This window comes from Oreochromis niloticus, linkage group LG17 (genome assembly GCF_001858045.2).
Source record: "Oreochromis niloticus isolate F11D_XX linkage group LG17, O_niloticus_UMD_NMBU, whole genome shotgun sequence".
NCBI classification, from domain to species: domain Eukaryota; kingdom Metazoa; phylum Chordata; class Actinopteri; order Cichliformes; family Cichlidae; genus Oreochromis; species Oreochromis niloticus.
In genome coordinates, this window is record NC_031981.2 from 363,715 (window position 1) to 383,924 (window position 20,210).

The 20,210-nt window shown below is 42.2% G+C and overlaps 1 protein-coding gene across 16 annotated transcripts in view; it reads right to left on the reverse strand.

Moving 5' to 3' along the window:
- Positions 1–20,210, reverse strand: part of LOC100703570 (pleckstrin homology domain-containing family A member 5) — a 173,539-nt gene that overhangs the window by 103,328 nt on the left and 50,001 nt on the right. For 2 of the 16 annotated variants that reach the window (XM_025899619.1, XM_019346468.2), the window contains exon 1: positions 368–591. The exons of the other annotated variants lie outside the window; for them this stretch is intronic. The gene's annotated coding sequence lies outside the window, so the exon portion shown is untranslated. Of the gene's footprint in view, positions 1–367; positions 592–20,210 lie in introns of those variants that run through there. 16 annotated transcript variants of the gene reach the window in all.

The following is a 20,210-nucleotide window of genomic DNA, read 5'->3' on the forward strand; positions in this document are numbered from 1 at the left end:
ATCCACAGCAAGACTGTGACAACTGGTCCAGTTATTAACATTAGCTGCTCTTATTAACATCACCCAGCTGACATAGAGCACAAATCAGCTCTGAGCCATGACACACTCTCTCTTTCTCTTTGGCAAGTAATCTCAAAAGAAGCCTTGCATTTGAATCTGTGCTGCCCACGAAGAATCTCTCAGCATATGCCACTCTCCATGGCTGATTTCATCATGTCTGTATAACTGGGCTCACTCCACACCTAGCCAAAAACCAAATAAATAAATAAATAAATAAATGAATAAATAAATAAAGATAAATCCAAAATACACCCAAACCCAAAAACAAAAACACAACAGCAATAGCGTCTACAGCGTGTTGACTCACCAGAGGAACAGTATCAGGAGTTAAGGTGACATGGAGAGCAGGAGGAGGATGTCTCCCTTTTTCATAAGCTTCGTTTTTGGGAGAAGGCTACAGCGATGCTTGTGTGAGTGTTGCTAAACAGCCCTCCCTTTCTCGCTTTCTCTGTCTCTCTCTGCCTGTTCTACTGCTATTCAGACAGATGTGTTCATGTGGCAACTCGTGATGCCAAAACGAAAAACAAAACAAATATGTAACACATTGTATTAGAGATGGCACAATACCACTTTTTTATGTCCGATACCAATATCATAAATTTGGATATCTGCTGATACCGATATGATTCCGACAGTGTATTTTTTAATCAATAAAACTGTTTTGTTAATATCTTGCTGCATTTTGTATCAGTTCATACTCAAGTTTTAAAAAACAAAACACTAAAGCTATTCTGTTATACCTGTATGGAAAAAATACACTGCACCCAAAATATTTCATAGTTCAGCAACACTGATCAATCTAATAAACTTAAACCTGCTCCATCCTCCCTATTCTGGTATTTTGAAGAGTACTTAGCAGAAATATTAAACAACTTAACTAATAGGGTTGCAAACTCCCAGCAAAATAGGGAACCACCCCCCACCCTCTGCCTCATGATGCTTAATCAATGTAATCAACTTTAATTTAATGCACGTGTTAAAAAAAAAACAAAAAAAAACAAAAAAAAAACATAAATAAAAATAAATAAAAATGCACAGAAATCAATTCTTTTTATACAATAATTAAATAGATTCAACATCTTTCTTCAACAGAACTGCAGACTGCACAGATGGTACCTTCCCAAAGGAAAAAGTACTATAGCTTACTAGGGTATATTAGACTTAACAGTTACTATATACAGTAATGGACTTCTATACATTTTACATCAGATTAAAACTTTGTGTGTAAGATTCAGATACATATTTATTAAAAGCTCGACATTTTAAATGAGAATAAGAAAGAAAAGTACATCTCTGTGCCCCCTTTTCCCTGTTCATGCCCTATCGGCCCCCCTGGCTAAACTTTGCTAGATCCGCCCCTGCACAGTTACCAGCCGTCAGCTACGTAGAAAAGGATCCTGGTGTAGAAAGTAATATTAAATACATTCTAACAACAGCTTATCAAGCTTAAATGTGCTGCTGTTGTTCAGCCGCTGGTTTCCTCTTTCTGGCGCAAAGTGGGCGACAAACAAACAAGAGAGACGGACTCGCGACAGAAAAGCCGATCAGCTGATCATTGATCAGTTTCACGACTGAAGTAGCAACAGGAGAGGGAGAGAGAGAGGCAGTCGCTCCATATATCGGTTGTTAAGCTTAACGTGGGAACGCTTCACAAACATTCAGAGATGAACTTACACACTTGCTTTACTTCTCTCTGGGATAACTTCCTCGGAGATGAAATGCCGGTTTGGTAGCGAGGCTACAAATGCTAAACCAGACCGCCGACAGGTCTCGCACGCCACAGCCGCTCTATCACGTGACGCATACTCCTCCGACGTGCTAAGGTTATGGGCTGTGTTACGCCATGTCGCACATTTTGTGAGGTGCTTTTGTGATATTTAATCAATCAGATTACATTTTTTATTTCTCTCCGATATCCGATCCAGTAATTTAGGTCAGTATTGGACCGATACCGATACGTAATATCGGATCGGTCCATCTCTAATTTGTATCAGCAGCTTCTTCTTTTTTCTGATAAAACCTGCCATTTATATCAACAACTGAGCTAATGATAACAAAAGTTTAATAAATGATCAGAATAATATCATCATTTATCAAACTTAAATATTTGAAGTGGGGTTTTTTTTTTTCCACCATATTTGACTGTTTTTTCTATTCGAGCAATTCTCAAATTTGCAGACATTGCTCTTTTCCCAGTTATTTCCTGAAATAAAAACTGTCCAGTGTTGCCCAAATGGCAGCCAAGTCACAAAATTTGCCTGTAAAGAGTTTATTTATAGTCATGGTTCTGTTTAAGTCCAGCAACTAGGCTTTTTTAAGCCCCGTTTCCCACTGACTAATTCTCTCAGCGAAATCAAGACCACCTTTAATTTTATATTCCCTTAATTTTGAAAACCCTAGGTGGGGCGCTCAACGGCTCTCCACCTGGAGACTCTGTTGTTCTACTAGGGGACGTCCCCTAGTAGGCAATGACAATGAGACCCGGAGGAACGGCCTGCCTGACCTGGACTGTGCGGTGTTCTGTTTCTGGACTTCTGTGCAAACCACAGTTTGTAACAAAGTCCATGATTGCACCTGGCACCAGGAGGCCACAGGTCGATGATTGATTTTGTAATCTTTTCATCAGATCTGCAGCTGAATATTCTGGACACTCAGGTGAAGAGAGAGTCTGAGCTGTCAACTGATCACCACCCGGTGGCGAGTTGGATGAGGTCACGAGGAAGAATGCTGACACACCTGGCACACCTAAACTTGTACTGAGGGTGCACTGGCAAAGCCTGGCAGAGGCCCCCGGTCCATGAGATCCACCTCTGGCAGAGCTTCAACAGCATACCGAAGGAGTCTGGGGACACCGAGTCCAAATGGCCCAAGTTCAGCACCTCTGTTGCTGAGGCTGCTGCAGTGAGTTGTGACTGCAAGGTGGTTGGTGCCTGTCATGGTGGTAAACCCCAAATAACCCCAAATGGAAACGAGAGATTTCCACCATCCTTAAGGAGTCCTATTGGGCTTGGTTAGCCTGCAGGACTTCAGTGGCAGCCGAAGGTATGGAGTACCACCAGGCCAAGCGGAATGCAACTTCGGCAATTGCTGATGCAAAAACTCAGGTATGGGAGGAATTTGCTGAGGCCAGGGTGGTCTGAAATGGGTCTGGAGGGTGTGTCCCAACTATCCCAGCCTCCCTGGGAAAGTCTATGCGGGAAAGGAGTCTTTTCGTTAGCTGAACCTTGGATGTAGGAGGATAATGCGATTTTCGTCCTAGTCATGGAACACTGAACCAGCCCTTTATCCTCTCGAGGATATTTGAGGGTGGGTGGGAGTTTGCCCAACCAGTCTTTAAGTGTTTTCTGGACTTGGAGAAGGCATTCAACTGCATCCCTCAGTGTATTCTGTAGGAAGTAGTTGCGAAGTATGGGCTCTCTGGCCCCTTTGCTATTAGCCAGTCCTCATACAAACATTGCAAGAGCTTGGTCTGTGTTGATGGGATTAAGCCGAACTCATTATCAGTGGGGGATGGACTTTACCAGGGTGCCCTTTGTCTCTGTTTTTATTCATAGTTTTAAAGGATGGGATTTGTTTTTGTAGTTCTGTTAGCTTCATCAGGTGGTAGCCTCCAGCTTGTACTAGAGCAGTTTGCAGCTGAGTGTGAAGCAGCAGAAAAGAGAAGCTCCACCTTCAAGTCTGAGTCCATAGTCCTCAGCAACACACAACAGCCCGGAGTGCCAACTCAGATGGATTGGTGCTGCGGCTGCAGTGATGCAGACAGTGTACCAGTCTGTCATGGTAAAGAGAGAGCTGAGCATAAAGCAAAGCTCTGATTTACGGGTTGATCCATGTTTTGTGATATTCACTCTGCTGTACAGATTCCATTCATGTCTAAAGTGGGAAAACAGCTGTGAAGCTTTGTGTATATTTCCTGTCTCTCAAACATCTTTGACTATGTATCTGGCTGGAGAACAAGACACACTCTTCTGAGCTTCAAACATACTTTGACACCATTTCTCTCGATGTGTGCCTTAATTTGTTTCTACACTGAAAATCCTTCTCAGCTGTGATATGAGTGTCTAAAAAAAAATGGTGTGATTCTTCCAGGTACAGTCATTTAGCTTTTTTCAGAGCAGATGCCATGCCATCCCATTCTGCTACTGAAACGTGCTACAAGCATTTATTTCTTGTAGACCATCTCTAGACCAAGTTTGAGTCTTGCTTTCTTAGAAGAAGCTTCAGAAAAAAGGAACAATTGAAAAAAGCAAAACTCCACGAGTAGCCCAGAGAAATGGCAGTCTTCTTTTGGAGTACAATTGCAATAAGTGGAGGCTACAAACTTGTCCCTTTCTCGTTATCAAGTTCTTTCTAGAATATGAAAGATTCTAAATTTAAAAAAAATATATATATATATAGGAAGACTGCCATCCCTCTTTTGCCATATATGCAAATACTGCACTGCATATCAGTGTTTTTGACTTTAAAGTTTTAGACAATGCAATATTCAGTCACTCACTCTTGACAACATGTCTTTAAAAGTGTTAGTTTTAAATTTAAAGAAACTATATGGTATCACCTTTTACTTAATAACTTATTTGATATAACTATGATAGTTTTATGTACTAGATCACTGAAACAACGAAGCGTGGTATTAACACAGTTGATGACTGTTTCATTTATTCTTTTTATTTTTTTTATTTATTTAATATCTCATATTAGGTCATTAGATGACAGAGGAATTTGTGTGGCTAAAGGTGAAGGTATCCTTATTCGCAACTACAGGGTCTCATTTCATCATATCACATCCAATTCAGTTCAATTCAGTTTTATTTATACAGCGCCAAATCATAACAACAGTCGCCTCAAGGCGCTTTATATTGTAAGGTAGACCCTACAATAATACATACAGAGAAAAACCCAACAATCATATGACCCCCTGTGAGCAAGCACTTTGGCGACAGTGGGAAGGAAAAACTCCCTTTTAACAGGAAGAAACCTCCGGCAGAACCAGGCTCAGGGAGGGGCGGGGCAAGTTACAAACTCATGCCAACACAGGTGAACCAAAAGAACCAAGGAGGAAATCAAAGAAGCCTGCCGGTGGCAGAATGGGCTCCATCAGCCGATGGTCGAAATGTTTGCACTCAAAAATGAACTTAGGCCCCTTGTTGATGAGGATGATTTTTTGATCACTTTTGAGGTTGTTAAAGCAAATTAAGTTAACTTTTGTTTAATTTTAAGTTTTAAGAAGTTATTTGGCTGATTTTTGTTTATAATTGTCCACGAAATAAATGGCATATGATTTTTAAACAATGGAGTCAGAAGTGCGTTCTAAAACAAACCTCCCGTTGCCACCCACGGCCTTTTCTTGGACTTTTTTGGTGTTTGGAACATAAAAGGCCGTGACACCCCTTATGTACTCTCTCACATACATCGGCATCAACAAAAAGTGTCTGCGTTTCCCAACAAGCGGAAGAGTAAAATCCAATTTGTGTCTTCACACATAACCTTTTTTTCAACAAGGATTAAAGAAAAACTCTCGGTGAGTAGCTTCTCTATATCAACTCAAGTTCACAAGCACTAAACAATCTCATAGTGCCACCTACTGACATTTTTTTGGGAACAGCAGTTCATTTTCATGAGGCAAATTTTAGGTGGGTTATGTTATCCTTCGTGTTTATGCTGATCTGAAATGATTTGTTCTGCTTGCTGGGGAAATGATAACAGAGTAAGGGACTCCTTGTATTGAACATAATGTGTTTACTGTAATACTTAGGTGCTATTAAGAAGCTGAACATCCAAGGTTGTGCAATGTACTGAATCAATCCATTTGAAAAGAAGAGAGCAGGTAAACACAGTGTTTTGGATGGGTGACCTAAATAGTCTCATATTTAGCACAGGTAATGAAATGTTTTCTTGATTCAAAATCTTTGTTAAAAGCAATAAAGGCTGCACTCTGTGGCTCAGAGGTTGGTCTGTTGTAATAAGTTTTGACCTATGAAATAGTACCGTGCACTTAGGCTACTATAGTGCTACAGTGAATAAAGCACATGTGGCGCATTTAGAAATAAAGGCCAAAGCCACCATTCAGGAGAGGAGGGGGGAAATGTCAGGTAGAGGAGACGTGGTGAGTTCAAACACATTGGTTGAGAGATTGCTCTTCATGTGCACTCGAACACCAAAGAAGATGTGTGTGTTTATGTAGGGGGAGACACATGAATAGAAGAGACACCATTTTGAAACTCTAGTAAGGCTTTTATTTTTTATGTCTTTTCCAGGAAAGAGTGATTCTTATGAAACCATCTACTGGTGCCATTAAATGGGGTTGTGGAGCTCTCCATTATTCTGTCGCCAACCTTTCTTTGTTGGGCTCATGACTGAATCAATACTTGGTCACAAAGGTAACTCACTATGTTGGACCCACCATATTTTCAGACATGCAACAAATTATGAAATTCTACTCGAACATGGATGTTCCTCTTTTCTCTCTGTTACGACCCTCCCTGCGCTGTAACACTTGTCGTTTTTTGCCTTTATTCATTACAAGACAAAGAAACAACTGAGTTATCTTAAAGTTTTTCAGTCTTTCAAACTCTTTTTGCATGGGTACAAATTTAATGAGACAGTCACATGACTGTGGAACCCCTATGGCAAAGGGGCTTACAGAACAACAGCACAAGGACAACATTTTCAAACAACAAATATTTGGATCTCAAAGCAAAAGAAAGAAACTAGTTCAACTTTGGGGAAGCTTTACCGTACCCTTTGCCAGCACTGATGTGAGTGGTGCATTAGTGTGGAAGGAAGCCTTGTTTTGCCTCCCAGGTGAGGATTGTAAAAGGAATCAGGCTCACAATAAGATGAATAATGGCAGAAAATGAATGGTAGAAAGAGTTTTACCCTTTTGGGCTCTGAAGAAGGGAAACCCTAACTGACACCCATGAGGGTTAGGCCCCACAGTTTACCCTGTGGGACCCCCCATCGCAGTTTTCCACAAATCCCTTCTGTGCCACAGAGACAGAAGGGATTTGTGACACTGCAGGACACCCCACCGTGGGCCCCTCTCTGCTTAGCGTTTGTCATCCTACAATTGGGACCATCTGGGCCTTCTACTGTGGGGCCCATATAAGTGCCCTATTCTGGTAGTGGGACCATCACTGGGTAGGCCCCTGTGGCCACACATGGGCCCCGACGGGACACGTTTGCTGGGAACCAGCTGCTCAGCAGTATATGGACAGAATAAGTTTGTCACCAAAAAAGGAAGCTGGATGGAAATTATTCACTCAGTCCAAGAAAGTAATCGTCAAGAGTAAAGTAAGTGAAAATAAGCGCCTTATAAAATAAAGTGACAAAGAAAAACATGCCATCTACATGCAGCCAGCTCTCTTACTTACTACACACAGTGGCAGAGACAGAAAGAAAGACAACCAGGGGCCGACCCTGGTCATTGATCCAACCCTGTGAAGAGGCTGCAGCAGTTGGTGATGGCTAATTAGCAGCCATTAAGTTCACTGTAGCTACACACATCCTTTAAAGCTGTGTGAAAAACCAACAGCAACCTCTGACACTGCCTTTGTGTTGCTTGGCAACAAAAGCAGAATCTGCTTTCTGCATACAAAAGGATCCATGATTGTGTTTCAAGCTTTCGTGGGAGCTTTTGTGAGAGCAGCCATTTGAGAGCTTCACAGAGGAGCTAAGAACACGGGAACATGGATGAGGCTAAGCACTGCGAAACAATATGAATGTGTGACACCCAGTTATCATTTGATGCAACAATTACACATCGATAGTGTGGCATTTCATCAGGACTGCGCGAAGGGGGGTGGTGGTTCCTGGACCCTGCCCTCCCCACGCTTCCCCTTCCCCGCCAGGTGCAAGCGTTTGTTAGGGAGACCGAGATGCCCAGTCCGTCCTGGTCATCATACCACAGTAGCCTCGTCACAGAGCAGAGTTTGCTCCTGTAAAGGCGACGGGCCCTTCTGGCAAACACAGTTTTTCAAACCCTGCCACCTTCCAGACCGGTTGTCCCCCAGCCGCAAGTGCCGGGGCCGGTCCGTCATTGCTCTGCGTCCAGAAAGCCTTGACCCCATCCCGAGGGCTCAGTAGCCTCGAGTGCACGTTTGCACCCGTGCCCCATGCGGGCCAGGCTGCTGCCCAAGGGGCTCCCAGGTTGATCCTGCCAGTAGCATATGGTGGTCTCAAAGTAGAAAATGAGCATAGAAAAAGCACTGTTGCCTGTATTGTAGAGCAGGGGTGTCCAACTCCAGTCCTCAAGAGCTCCTCTCCTGCAGCTTTTAGATGCGTCCCTACTCCCTAAAAGCTGTCCCTACAGCTGAATCAAATGGCTGGTTTGCCTCTTCAGCATGCCGTCAAGTTTGGCAAAGGCCTGGTAACAAGCCATTCATTTGACTCAGGTGTGTCAGAACGAGGATGCATCTAAAAGCTGCAGGACAGTAGCTCTCGAGGACTGGAGATGGACAGCACTGTTGTAGAGGGTGACTTTGCCTCTAAACAGGAAAATGAATAGGGAAGAGGTTAAAGTGGATACAGCAGGTGGGGGAACCCTAAAATCAGCTGAAATGACTCACTGTAGGGAAAAGAATCATAACTCAAAATCATTTATTGAGTGATAGATTTTAGTGTACAGGCTGTGATCAGCTGCTTTTGTCAGCAGATGAGTTGTTCTGGCTGGTTTCCAGACTCTAGTTAGTAGATTCTTTATGCTGTATTTGTTCCAGATGGTATAAAGTTGGTATTAAGGTGGAAACAGGTGAATGAGTCCAAGCATCATCAGCTTAAGTTCAAATTCATCTCTGCTACACTCGATGTAGCTTAGCTCTGACCATGAAACCACGGTCACTGTGCACCAGCCACATACTGTACTTTACTGTGAATTCACAACAGTACTGCAAACCAACTTGTTTATCCAGGACAGAGGACTGCAGAGTATTTTCATTCAACCTTTAAATAACACAGTTAGTCTAGCTCAGTATGTTTACAACACAATTCACAATATGAAAAAAAAACAAAAAAAAAACATGTCACATGTGCAGACCTATTATCTGACTTAATCACTCACTCTTTACAGCAGCTGGACCTTTAGCTGCAACACACTGTGTGACAAACTGCACACAAACAGTTTGTGTGTTTGCTGATGTTTGTTGAGCTGATAGAAACGCTGCATTTGAAATGACCCGCTTCTTAAAAAACACGACTTTATGTTCACGCCTCTTCTGTGGGGCTAGCTAGATGCTGAAATACAGCAGCCGCAACTTATGGACACCTGCAGTCGTTCCAGTGAATAAATAAATAAATAAATTTATATATATAATAAATGAATAGAAACTAAAAACACTGGCTAACTTCAACCCATGACTCCTTCAAATCCGGTAAAAAGTAACACGGCTGTTTTGTAAATGTAAGAAGCAGAAAGTACAGATATTTGATTAGAAACGTGTGGAGTGAAAGTAAAAGCTGTCCGAAAAGTAAATAAGTTAAGTACAGATACCTTAAGTATAGTAATGAAGTATTTGTACTTCGTTACTTCCCTCTTTGAGAGACCTGCATGAAGCAAGCTTAGTTATGATGTGCAGTTTGTGTGGAAACACAGCTAGCATTAGCAAGGAAATGAGCTTCAGTGATTTACCATCTTAAAGACGTGTTTCCCTTGAGATGTACAACACGTACGGCTGTGTTTCTGAGTTCATGAAACACAGCCGTACATCCTTTTTGTGCCCTTTATGGAAGCCAAAGAAAAGTCTTCCTCAGGCTCAGGAAGTCCTGTCAAAGTCACAATGAACCAGCCTCTCATTGCCTGTGGAAAGGAAAAGGCCTGGGCTTATATAGCAGTGCACCGCCTCATTTGAACCCATCACATAATTATTATCATGCACACGCATAACACAGCTTGCACTTGTGTGCATTTAAAAACAAACGATAATTATGTAATCATACTGGCTGGACATCTTCACTGAACCTCTCAGAGGAGCTAAATTAGTGGACGGTTCTGCAGGGACAAACCGAAGACGGCGAGGAGAGAGGGACGAGATAATAGAAGTGATGAAATGATTACCTCTGCAGTAAGTCATGAGTGTGGCCTCAATCACAAACTAAATGAGAAATTAAAGGGGCTGTGCCTCACAGTGAGGACTGAGTTGCTAGAAGGAGCACATCTCTTTTTAACTGGAAGCTGCTAATTGCTAATTGATCTCTTTCTAATTTGATATATCTGCTTCCTGTCTGTTTCCTTGCTCCTCGACTACGTCATCTTCCTTTTATCACAAACATTTGATGGTAAGTTAAACATGTTCAATCATACCCAGGAGGCAGCCTATCCGCTTTTCTACCCACTTATTCACCAGCTAGGTAACTCCTTCAGCTCAAGCCTTTCTCATTTTAAACTCTTCTTCTCAGTCGTACCATCCCAGTTTTACACCATGCCTTGCTCATCGGACCCAGTAAGGGGAGCCGCATATAGAAAGTGAGTCGCAGCATATAAAACATTCATGAACTACGGTTATGCCAAGTGTTTTCTATCTAGCATTCAGTCACATTCATACTCCTACACATCTACCAGAAGCAGCTTGGGGTTAGTATCTTGCCCAAGGATATTTGGCACGTGGACTGAACCATAAACTTTCCAATTAGTAACTCTGCTCTAGCGCCTGAGCTACAGCCACAGATATTCGGCTACAGCTGAGATCTATCATTATGTGTTGGTATGAAACACAGATACGAGTCCACTGAGCATTTCATTATGAATACATGTGAATACAAATAACATTTGAGCTTTTAATCAGTTTCACGTGCTTTGGTGTTAATGAAATGAACCCCGTTTTACAGCATGATGCTGACAGTTTTATCCTTTGTTTTCAATGTTTTGTATTTGGCTAGGGTCAGTGTCACTACTGAGAGGATACCTGGGGCTACAGAAGCTGTACAGGTAGTTCAACTCATCCAGGATGACACATCAATACATGGCATTCCAAGAAGGTTTGCTGTTTTTTGACATAGTCTCAGGAGCATGGAGGGTATTCCAGGAGACAGGCAGTTACACTAAGAGAGCTGGACAGGGCCATAGAAGGTCCTTATCCCATCAGCAGGACCAGTATCTGCTCCTTTATGAACAGGATGGGGACTACCAAAGCCCTACACAATGATATCCAGCAGGCCACTGGTGGGAATATCTTTAACCAAACAATCAGAAACTTTATGAGGTCGGCCTGTTCAGTAATCCCTAAACAAACAATACACTTTTGTTAATAAATTAAACCTGAAGGTCAGCACTCTAATTCCATCTTGTTGGTTTCAATTAAAATCCACTGTGATTATGTACAAAACTGTGTCACTGTCCAAAAACTTCCGGACCTACAGTGCAGTAGTCCTAACTCCGTTTCTGTGAATACCTGGATGACTGGTAGTCAGTCTGATCCCTCAGAACATCTTGGTGCGAGAAAATTCCTAAGGAGCAGATTTGGCCACCGGGTGGTATTTATATGTAGGCACACGGAGGTAGCCTATATGTCACACATTTTTTTAATATAATATCTCGACCTGCTGTGTGGAGTAGGAGGAGACACGTGGTTTATTGCCAATGGCCGCGACCATAAGGTACCTTCATAACTTCTAATATAGACCAACAAAGACGTTAAAAACCAAGTAGCCCATCAGAAATGCATGCACACACAGATATATGAATAAAACTAAATGAGTCTTTTAAAACAATAAAATGAAACAAAAACAAACTTCACGATGCTGAGTCTTTGAGCCTGCGTTTTGGACTGTTTCTGTTGTTTAATGTTTCTGTTTGATTCTTTGTTACAGTTTTTGCAGTCTTGACTTTTGAACCTTAGCAATATTTCCAGTTTTGTTTCTTTATGTTTTTTGGTTATAGTAATTTGGTTTCTGTTCATAGTTATAGTTTGTGTGTTTATACACTTGTTTCAGCCTCCCGTGTGTTCTCTGTATTTTGTTGTCACATCTGGTTGGTGCTACGTTCTGTTGTGTTTTGCTAGTCTCGCCTCTTCTGTGCGTTGTGTTCAGTTTTGCTACCTCAGCAGTATTAGTCTTGTTTTTCCCAGCTGTGCCCTCGCTCCTGATCACCTCGTGTTGTATTTAAGCCCTCAGTTTTCCACAGTTTCTTGTCACATCGTACTTTTTGTTTTCCACTGTGATTTGTTAACGAATTCCCATTTGGTTTATGTTTTAACTTTGCTTTTGTAAGCCACCTGGACCTGCCGCTTCACCTGAAAACCAGTGTTTAATTCAATCTGTCTCTGGATCTGAATGAACATGTGCTTATGGTCTGTATCTGCCTGATTACTCAAAGTGGCTGAACTCTGAAGATGCAGCAACATGGGTGCTATTAGGTGGAAGCACTAGTTACAGATTAAAAAGGCGTGTAAAGATTCCTGAAATTATCAGTAGAATTTATTCTAGTGTTTAAAGCAAAATCTATTTGAGGTTGTGGACAGTAAATAAACCAGCGGCGTTAGTCGAGGTGTCATTTGGTCTGTAACCTTTTCATTAACTGAAGCATCTGTATCACATGAGACCGACATGTAAACCATGGGTAAGTGTGTTGCCAAGGTGATTAACATGCTTTGTAAGGTCAGTTTTAGAAAATGTATCAGCTGTTAAAGTGTCCATACAAAAGGATTCTGCCATAGAGAGCTGCAAAGATTGACAATTTTCTGAATTAATGACAAAGGAAATTAGAGTCCAGCTGTGGTCTATAAATTGTAAAAATGAAGACACTTGATTGCAAATCAATGTCAATCATCTTCTACGTCTATTTCAGGGTCACGGAGGGACTGGAGCCTATCTGAACTTGCAGATGATGAGAGGCAGCACACACCACGCCACACGTGTGGATATGAACTTCCAATTTCTTTTGTTACACATCATCAGCTACATATTCAGGATCGTGCTTTGTGCAGAAATTATGTCAACACACATACAGAGATGTCACATTTATAATACAGAAAAATAAATACTGTTTATCAGTTTTTTCTAAAGCTTCAGGACTGATTGGGTCATTTGCATATTTACAGTATTTCTGGGCGTATATTTTGGTTTTTCAGGGCAGCTCAGTCTTGTTTCTCGTGTCTCTGAAGATGAAATAATCATAGAGACTGTGTTAAGGGGGTTGGGAAGCTCATCTTGTAACCGGAAGGTTGCCGGCTCGATCCCCAGCTCTGTCTGTCTTGGTCGTTGTGTCCTTGGGCAAGACACTTCACCTACCGCCTACTGGTGTTGGCCAGAGGGGCCGATGGCGCGATATGGCAGCCTCGCTTCTGTCAGTCTGCCCCAGGGCAGCTGTGGCTACAACTGCAGCTGCCTCCACCAGTGTGTGAATGTGAGAGTGAATGAATAGTGGAATTGTAAAGCGCTTTGGGAGCCTAGAAAAGCGCTATATGAATGCAATCCATTATTATAGAGATGAACAACAAAAATGTGACACGCAGCACTCTGAGTGAAGCTCATCCACAGCTGAAGAACGTCCGCTGGATGAATATCATCATGACCTGAGATTACCTGGCAGGAGTTCCGTTTCGATCCATCTCTGATTTAACCCAGAGGAAGACAACTACTCCTCTCCAGCTTTTCCAGTCAATGAAATGCTCCAAAAGGAAAACAAAAATATGTGCAGTATGGCCCGCTGCAGAGATAGCTGCGTCCATGCCTCTGAGGGGCAAATCTCACACCACCCTTTTCAGTCAATGTCAACAATATTTTTACTGGAAAATACCAAAAGTAAATCTGCCCATAAGAGTGACGCTCCTCTAAACTATGCATGCCAACATGGCAGCGAGGCATGGACGGCTTTAATACAGAACTGCACGTGATATCAATAAGATGCATTAATGTGTATGAATGGAAAGCAGGAACAGAAGCACTAGAGTTGAACAGATGTGCATCTCTGACACTGACAGTGAAAAAGAACACAAGTAGAGAGCGCACTGTGCTGTGGCACGGCTCCTACTTCAGGCTACTGTTGTCATGGTTACCCATCTCTGCACATATCTCTCACTCACACACACACACACACACACACACACACACACACAGTTTGCATGCTAAAACACAGATGGAGAGAAACGATAAAGATAAAGGGGAGGTGTGTGCTCCAGTAACGTAAAGAAGAGAAAGGGCAAATCCACTCATACGTCTCATTCTGCATCAGAGCTGAGACAATCCAAATTCAAAATCTAACAAGGACAACCCCCCACCCTCTCCACACACGCACACAACCAAACAAAAGATAGGGAACCTTGAGCTGTGACTGCAGTGCATGACTTCCAGTGGGCAACAGAAATCGATTGTATGGAGTGGATGTGGGGGGTGGGCATGTCCGGTTAATGAGAATAATAATAATAACAAACCTGTCCCCACTCTTCGGACGGTGGGAGGAAGCCGGAGTGATCCCACACAAACACGGGGAGAACATGCAAACTCCACACAGAAAGACCCCGGCCTGATGGTGGAATTGAACTCAGGACCTTCTTGCGGTGCGGCAACAGTGCTAACCACTGTGCCACCATGTTAGGTTAATTGGTCAATCTAAATTGCCCATAGGTGTGAATGCAGGAGTGAATGTGAGTGTGAATGGTTGTCTGTCCCTGTGTGTTGGCCCTGCGACAGACTGGCGACCTGTCCAGGGTGTACCCCGCCTCTCGCCCTATGACAGCTGGGATAGGCTCCAGCGCCCCCGCGACCCTGAAAGGGATAAGCGGAAGCAAATGGATGGATGGGTAATAATAATAATAATAATAATAATAATAATAATAATAATGATAATACAGTGAACAGAGTCACACTTAAATGAGAAACAAAGAACCGGTCCAAAACAAAACAGTGAATATAACAACACTGTCTTTGCTGTGACATTCAAGAACATGTGTATGAGTTGAGTGTGTGAGTGTTTACAAACAATCAACAGTCAAGGTCCAATTATAATACAGTCTTGTGCTTTAAGAGTTAAAGCTGCAGGTTTGTGTGTTTGAGCTCTAAAATCAAGCACCCTCACCCTTCCTGTTCCTTCTGTCCTGAAACAAACGTCAAAGCTGCATCTTCCTTTAAATGAGGTCTTTGTTAGTGTGCTGTCCATGGGACTGAGGCTCCATCAAATGTCAAGTGATTTTACAGCCAAAGAAAGGCACATCCATCTAGAAACAGCTCATCACATCTATCATTATGTCCAGTAATGTGATTACCTGACAGTCCAACAGGGCACTGGTTACGTGCAAAGGGAAAGACCATCTCTGAATGGAGGAGGGGGCCTAAGGGTACATCTGTCACCATCTTACAATGCTGTGATTGCAGCCATTCCCCAACTCTCTGTGAATGGGACTCATGGTTATTGATCAGTGGTCATGACAATTTACATATTAATGGTCAATGAACTGACCTCCCAGCCCAGTGTTCATTCAGTGTGCTGGTTTCAGTCATTGTGCAAATGTCCTGTTTATAAAGCTGTAGTCAGCTGAGACTGAAGTAGTCACCTGATGATGATGATGATGAAACGTTTCTCCCACTTAAACATCCAGATGAACAGAATCAACCTTTGAACTGCTCACACACTAGAGCTTCAGGAGCTTTGGCCAGCACAGACAGATCAGATGTTGGTCTATAATTAGGTAAAACTGCTGGGAACAACAAAAGCTGATTTCTATACTGAGGGAATTTCATTCATATCCAGTGTGATTGAATCGGGACCTGAAGATTGTCTATGATCGAATGCTTTAGGAGCTTATGGGCTTCCTGCGCAGAGAAAGGAGCAAAGTTAAATGGCTGACCAGTGCACACTGGAAGACACTGGATTCAGAGGGTCAAACAAAAAGCCAGAAGATATAAAAGTGTTTGTTAAAGTAATCCATAAACAGGAATCCACTAAAGTGACTGAAAATGATAAAAGACAAAGACACACAAAGAACATGAACAAATCCATGTACAGTGGCTCTGCCATGCTTACTTTATGCATTGGACTAAGTCAACATCTGTCCCTGATGTGTGTCCTTGTGTTTTCCTGTGGAAACACCGTGTCATATATATATTTACTGCACACAGCCAAAGCCCTCGCAGCAGCAGCAGTGGGCTGTGCCTCCCTCTTGTGGCCAATGTCTAATATGACAGCTACCCCATGGTCCAAACAAAGCGAGTATCCTGTCATTATAAAGCATTAACTGCAGCAGTGGATGAAGATGACAGTACAGTCATTATTTAATTAAGAGCATGGGGGACTAAAAATAGAACACTGAAATATTCATCACGGGATCAAACAGACGTTTGGGTGCTTTTCCAGTTTTGTGAATAAAATGGTTTTAAAAGAGCCAATCAGAGGATGAGGGACCAAACGTCAAAGCATCATAGCGAAAAACACAACATCAACACAGATACAGAGCAGCAAGAAAGGACAAAGACAGGTTTGGAGATATGCACTCATGCATTTCTGCAGGGAACAGTGAGCACAGTTTCAGTGCATAATTCTAAATACTGGATCATTTTTATTGAACTATAAGACAGACATTTGTCAGTAAAGTTTAAAACTGATTTACTAGAATCAGGTGTCACCGTTACACCTGTGTTTGACAGTTTGGTACCTCAGAAACTCCAAGCAAAACCTACAGTCAGTGAGCAAACTAGACACACAGAAGAAATCAGTAGACTGTGGTTTAATCCACAAACACAAATGTCTGTGATTCAATAAACAAGACACAACTATTATTATATGATATTTAAAGGGGTTGATGGATGTTTTTCAAATGTAGCAACCTGCCATTAGTTTAAATTAACCACAGCATAAACACTGGAGTTCACAAAAACCCTTTTAGAGTCATGAGAAAGTACTCTAACAGTGTGGGAACACTGCTGAATGGTTTGTTCTGTAGCCGTGTAGTACAGTATTACAGAAATAGTCTGCATAAAGAAATTATTTTTGAGATTTTTAAGCTGTGCGAGGTGGCCAAACAGGGTGCGTGTTTCAGCCACCGTGACTGTGGACCGACCAGCAGTTCTGTTCACCGTCATCATCCATTACCCGACTACAGATGTCAGTATCACACAGTCTGACCTTGAAGCAGATAAAATATTAAACTGAATTTATCTTGACGTTTAAGTTGGCTGATTATATAGTATGACGATTAGAGAAGTTATGGCACGCCGGCAGAAATGACACTGCCTGCTTCTCCCGTCTCCAGGACCATCGCTGGCATGGGTGTGCACACTTCCTAATCCAATGTGTTTTCATAAATCCAAACTTAATGTGGGAAAGGGTGTGCACCCCCTTTTTCTTTGGGTCCTCTTTTGCATACCTGCCATCTGGCCTTGACACTATCAACACTATTTTCAAATATCATGGAGGTACTTCCAGTTGCCTTTTATAGAAAGTGGACCTATGAGCAATAAGGGTGCAGCTCTGCACTTCTTTCTGGGGACTGCAAAGGCTTCCTTCATGGCTGTCAGGGTGAGATCTTTACATTTCAGAGTGAAAGAGGGAACGGTGACATGCGTCTGCCTCAGCCATGTGGTCCCAGACCTTACTGACCATCTCTGGATGCAGTCTGCTGGTAGGAATCCAACTCTGGAAAACTGACCTTCTATGACGTTGACCTGGAACATGCATTAGCCCCAGTAACCTGAACTGTTGATGCACCCATTCCAAAATCATCCACGCCAGTCTACGAAGGCCAAAGGAAGCCACGCCCCTTAGCCTGTTTATGTAAGCTGTCAATGGGCCTCTGGCCCATTGCTGGCAATAAATTAGACTCTTTCCCAGTACATGTCGGTAGGGCTGCACGATTTTGCATAAAATGAGAATCACGATTTTTTTGCTTAGCATTGAGATCACCATTCTCTCACGATTTTCTTTTCCAATATAAATATTTATTGCACTTATTAACTGCACATCAACTTCGTAACAGTTGAGACTGAACATAAAAACAATAAATAAACATAAAAACAATAAATGTCTCACATTTTGTGGTTGCCGCAAAATGTACTGCTCGAAATTCCGTCTCCACTGTTGTATAGAGCAGGTAGTGCAACAATAGAAAAATATCTTGATGCATTCTCAATCATCCAGGAAAGTAAATCTCCAAAAGTTGAATCTGTTCATCTGGACGTAGCGTTTTGTGGGAGAAACGTTTCGTCACTCATCCAAGTGACTTCTTCAGTCTCTGGAGACTGAAGAAGTCCAGATGAACAGATTCAACTTTTGAATAGAAAAATAGCAACGATAGAAAAATAGTTGTGGGACGGCACTGTGTAGCGTTTGTCTAGGGTGTTGATCATTTTCCTAAATCCCTCGTTTTGCACAGTGTTGATGGGAGCCATATCTTTAGCCAGGTGATAAGTGATAGCCTCCGTAATTTCTTTGTGCCTGCGGGAGTTCGACGTGTATAGGGAAGCGCTGTATAAGGTTCCCGTTATTGATGTTTGGGTGGTTGACCAGGACGGATTTTCTCCTGTCACTTTCACGTGTTCTCCGTTGTTTTTTCCTGCCAATTTGAGCATGACACGGCACAGCTTCTGTATCACGTGGTATAAGGCTCCGCCCTTGTCATTTGTTGAGGAGGAAGAGTGAGCGCTTGTTTTCATGCAGATTACGTCCCGGATCAAAATGCGGTACAATCGTCGTCGTGTTTTTTGGGTTTTTAAAAAAAATCGTTGTCATTTGGAAATGAGATCGCACATAAGTATGAATTGAGATCGCGATTTTCTAACGATTAATCGTGCAGCCCTACATGTCGGACATACGTGGTTACCCTTTGTGACCATTTCTGTTCAGTTATGGACATAACTCCTATACACAGACTTTATACAGTTTGTGTAATTCTTATGCATTTCTTCTGTAGTGCTTTTCTACCAGAGCGCTCAGAGTGCTTTATACAACATGCCTCATCCACCTGTTCACACATAACTACTAATACATAATAATAAATATACTGTAACCACCTATTTTGGTCAGCTGCTGTTAAAACTGTTCTGCTCTTCTTTTCTCACTTCCTGTTGACCTCACTAACCTCGGCTGGTCCCTGCAGGTGGCTGTCCCTCCCTGAGCCTGGTTAGGTCAGAGGTCAACAAGGCAAAAAACTTAATCTACATACATGGAACAAGTTGTTAATAATAATGTTCCTTAATTCAAAATATCTCATCACAATCTGATTGTATAGGTGTGTATTAGTGTCTATAGAATTGGTAGCTTGCACAACTCTATAGACACCATTAATGATGAAAGGTATAAAACAGGTTTTAGAGCAAAATATCTTCCCATTCAGATGACGTGTTTTTCGAGTGTCATCCTTCATATTTCAGCAAGATAATGCACATTAGCCGCTGCAGCATCATGGCTTCATAGTTCAAGAGTCCAGTGGCAGCAGTTCAGACTTTAACAATTCAAAATAATGAGCACGTGAAAACTGAACTGGAATCCTATGTTAGGCAAAAATGGGACACCATTCCTCTTCTAGTAGTAGTGACACACACGAGGTAATCAGGGAAAGAGACACAGCTGGACAAAACAAGGCGCAGGTTGATGAAATCTATTAACGAGCAAGAGGGGAAGCAAAGTGCACACGAGCTGAGAGATGATCAAAATAACACGGGAAGCTTAAACACTGATGTGGAGACGGATCTCGGATTTAAAGTAAACAAAGACAAAAGTGACTAAACACGGGAGACCTAACAAACAGACTAGCCACGGCGAATATGGGGGGACAGGAAAAGCTTGAGAACTAACAACTAACAAAAACTACAAAAAACTGCAACAAAGTCCAATCTGCAAATGCTAGGTACAAAAGCCAGGATCATGACAAGCAGTCTGTTTTCAAATCTTTGGTCCCCATCAAATTCAACATCATATTTTTGTCCTTAAAATGGTGCAATTTCTCTGTTTAAATATTTGCTATGCTTTTATATGTTCTACTGTGAATAGAATATGGACTTAAACCATTGTACCTTAAACCACTGTACAGAAGAGACACCTTCAGCCCAGACTGAAACACAACAAGTACAACCTCCTTCGGTCAGATGAGATGAAACTAGAGCGGCATTAAGGACGGTGCTTATGTTTGGACAAAGAGGAACAGAGTATGATATAGGTGAAACTCTTAGCATGAACAGCTAGATGCAAACATTCAGTCGAGATCTCAACTGAACAACTTGAGGCACAG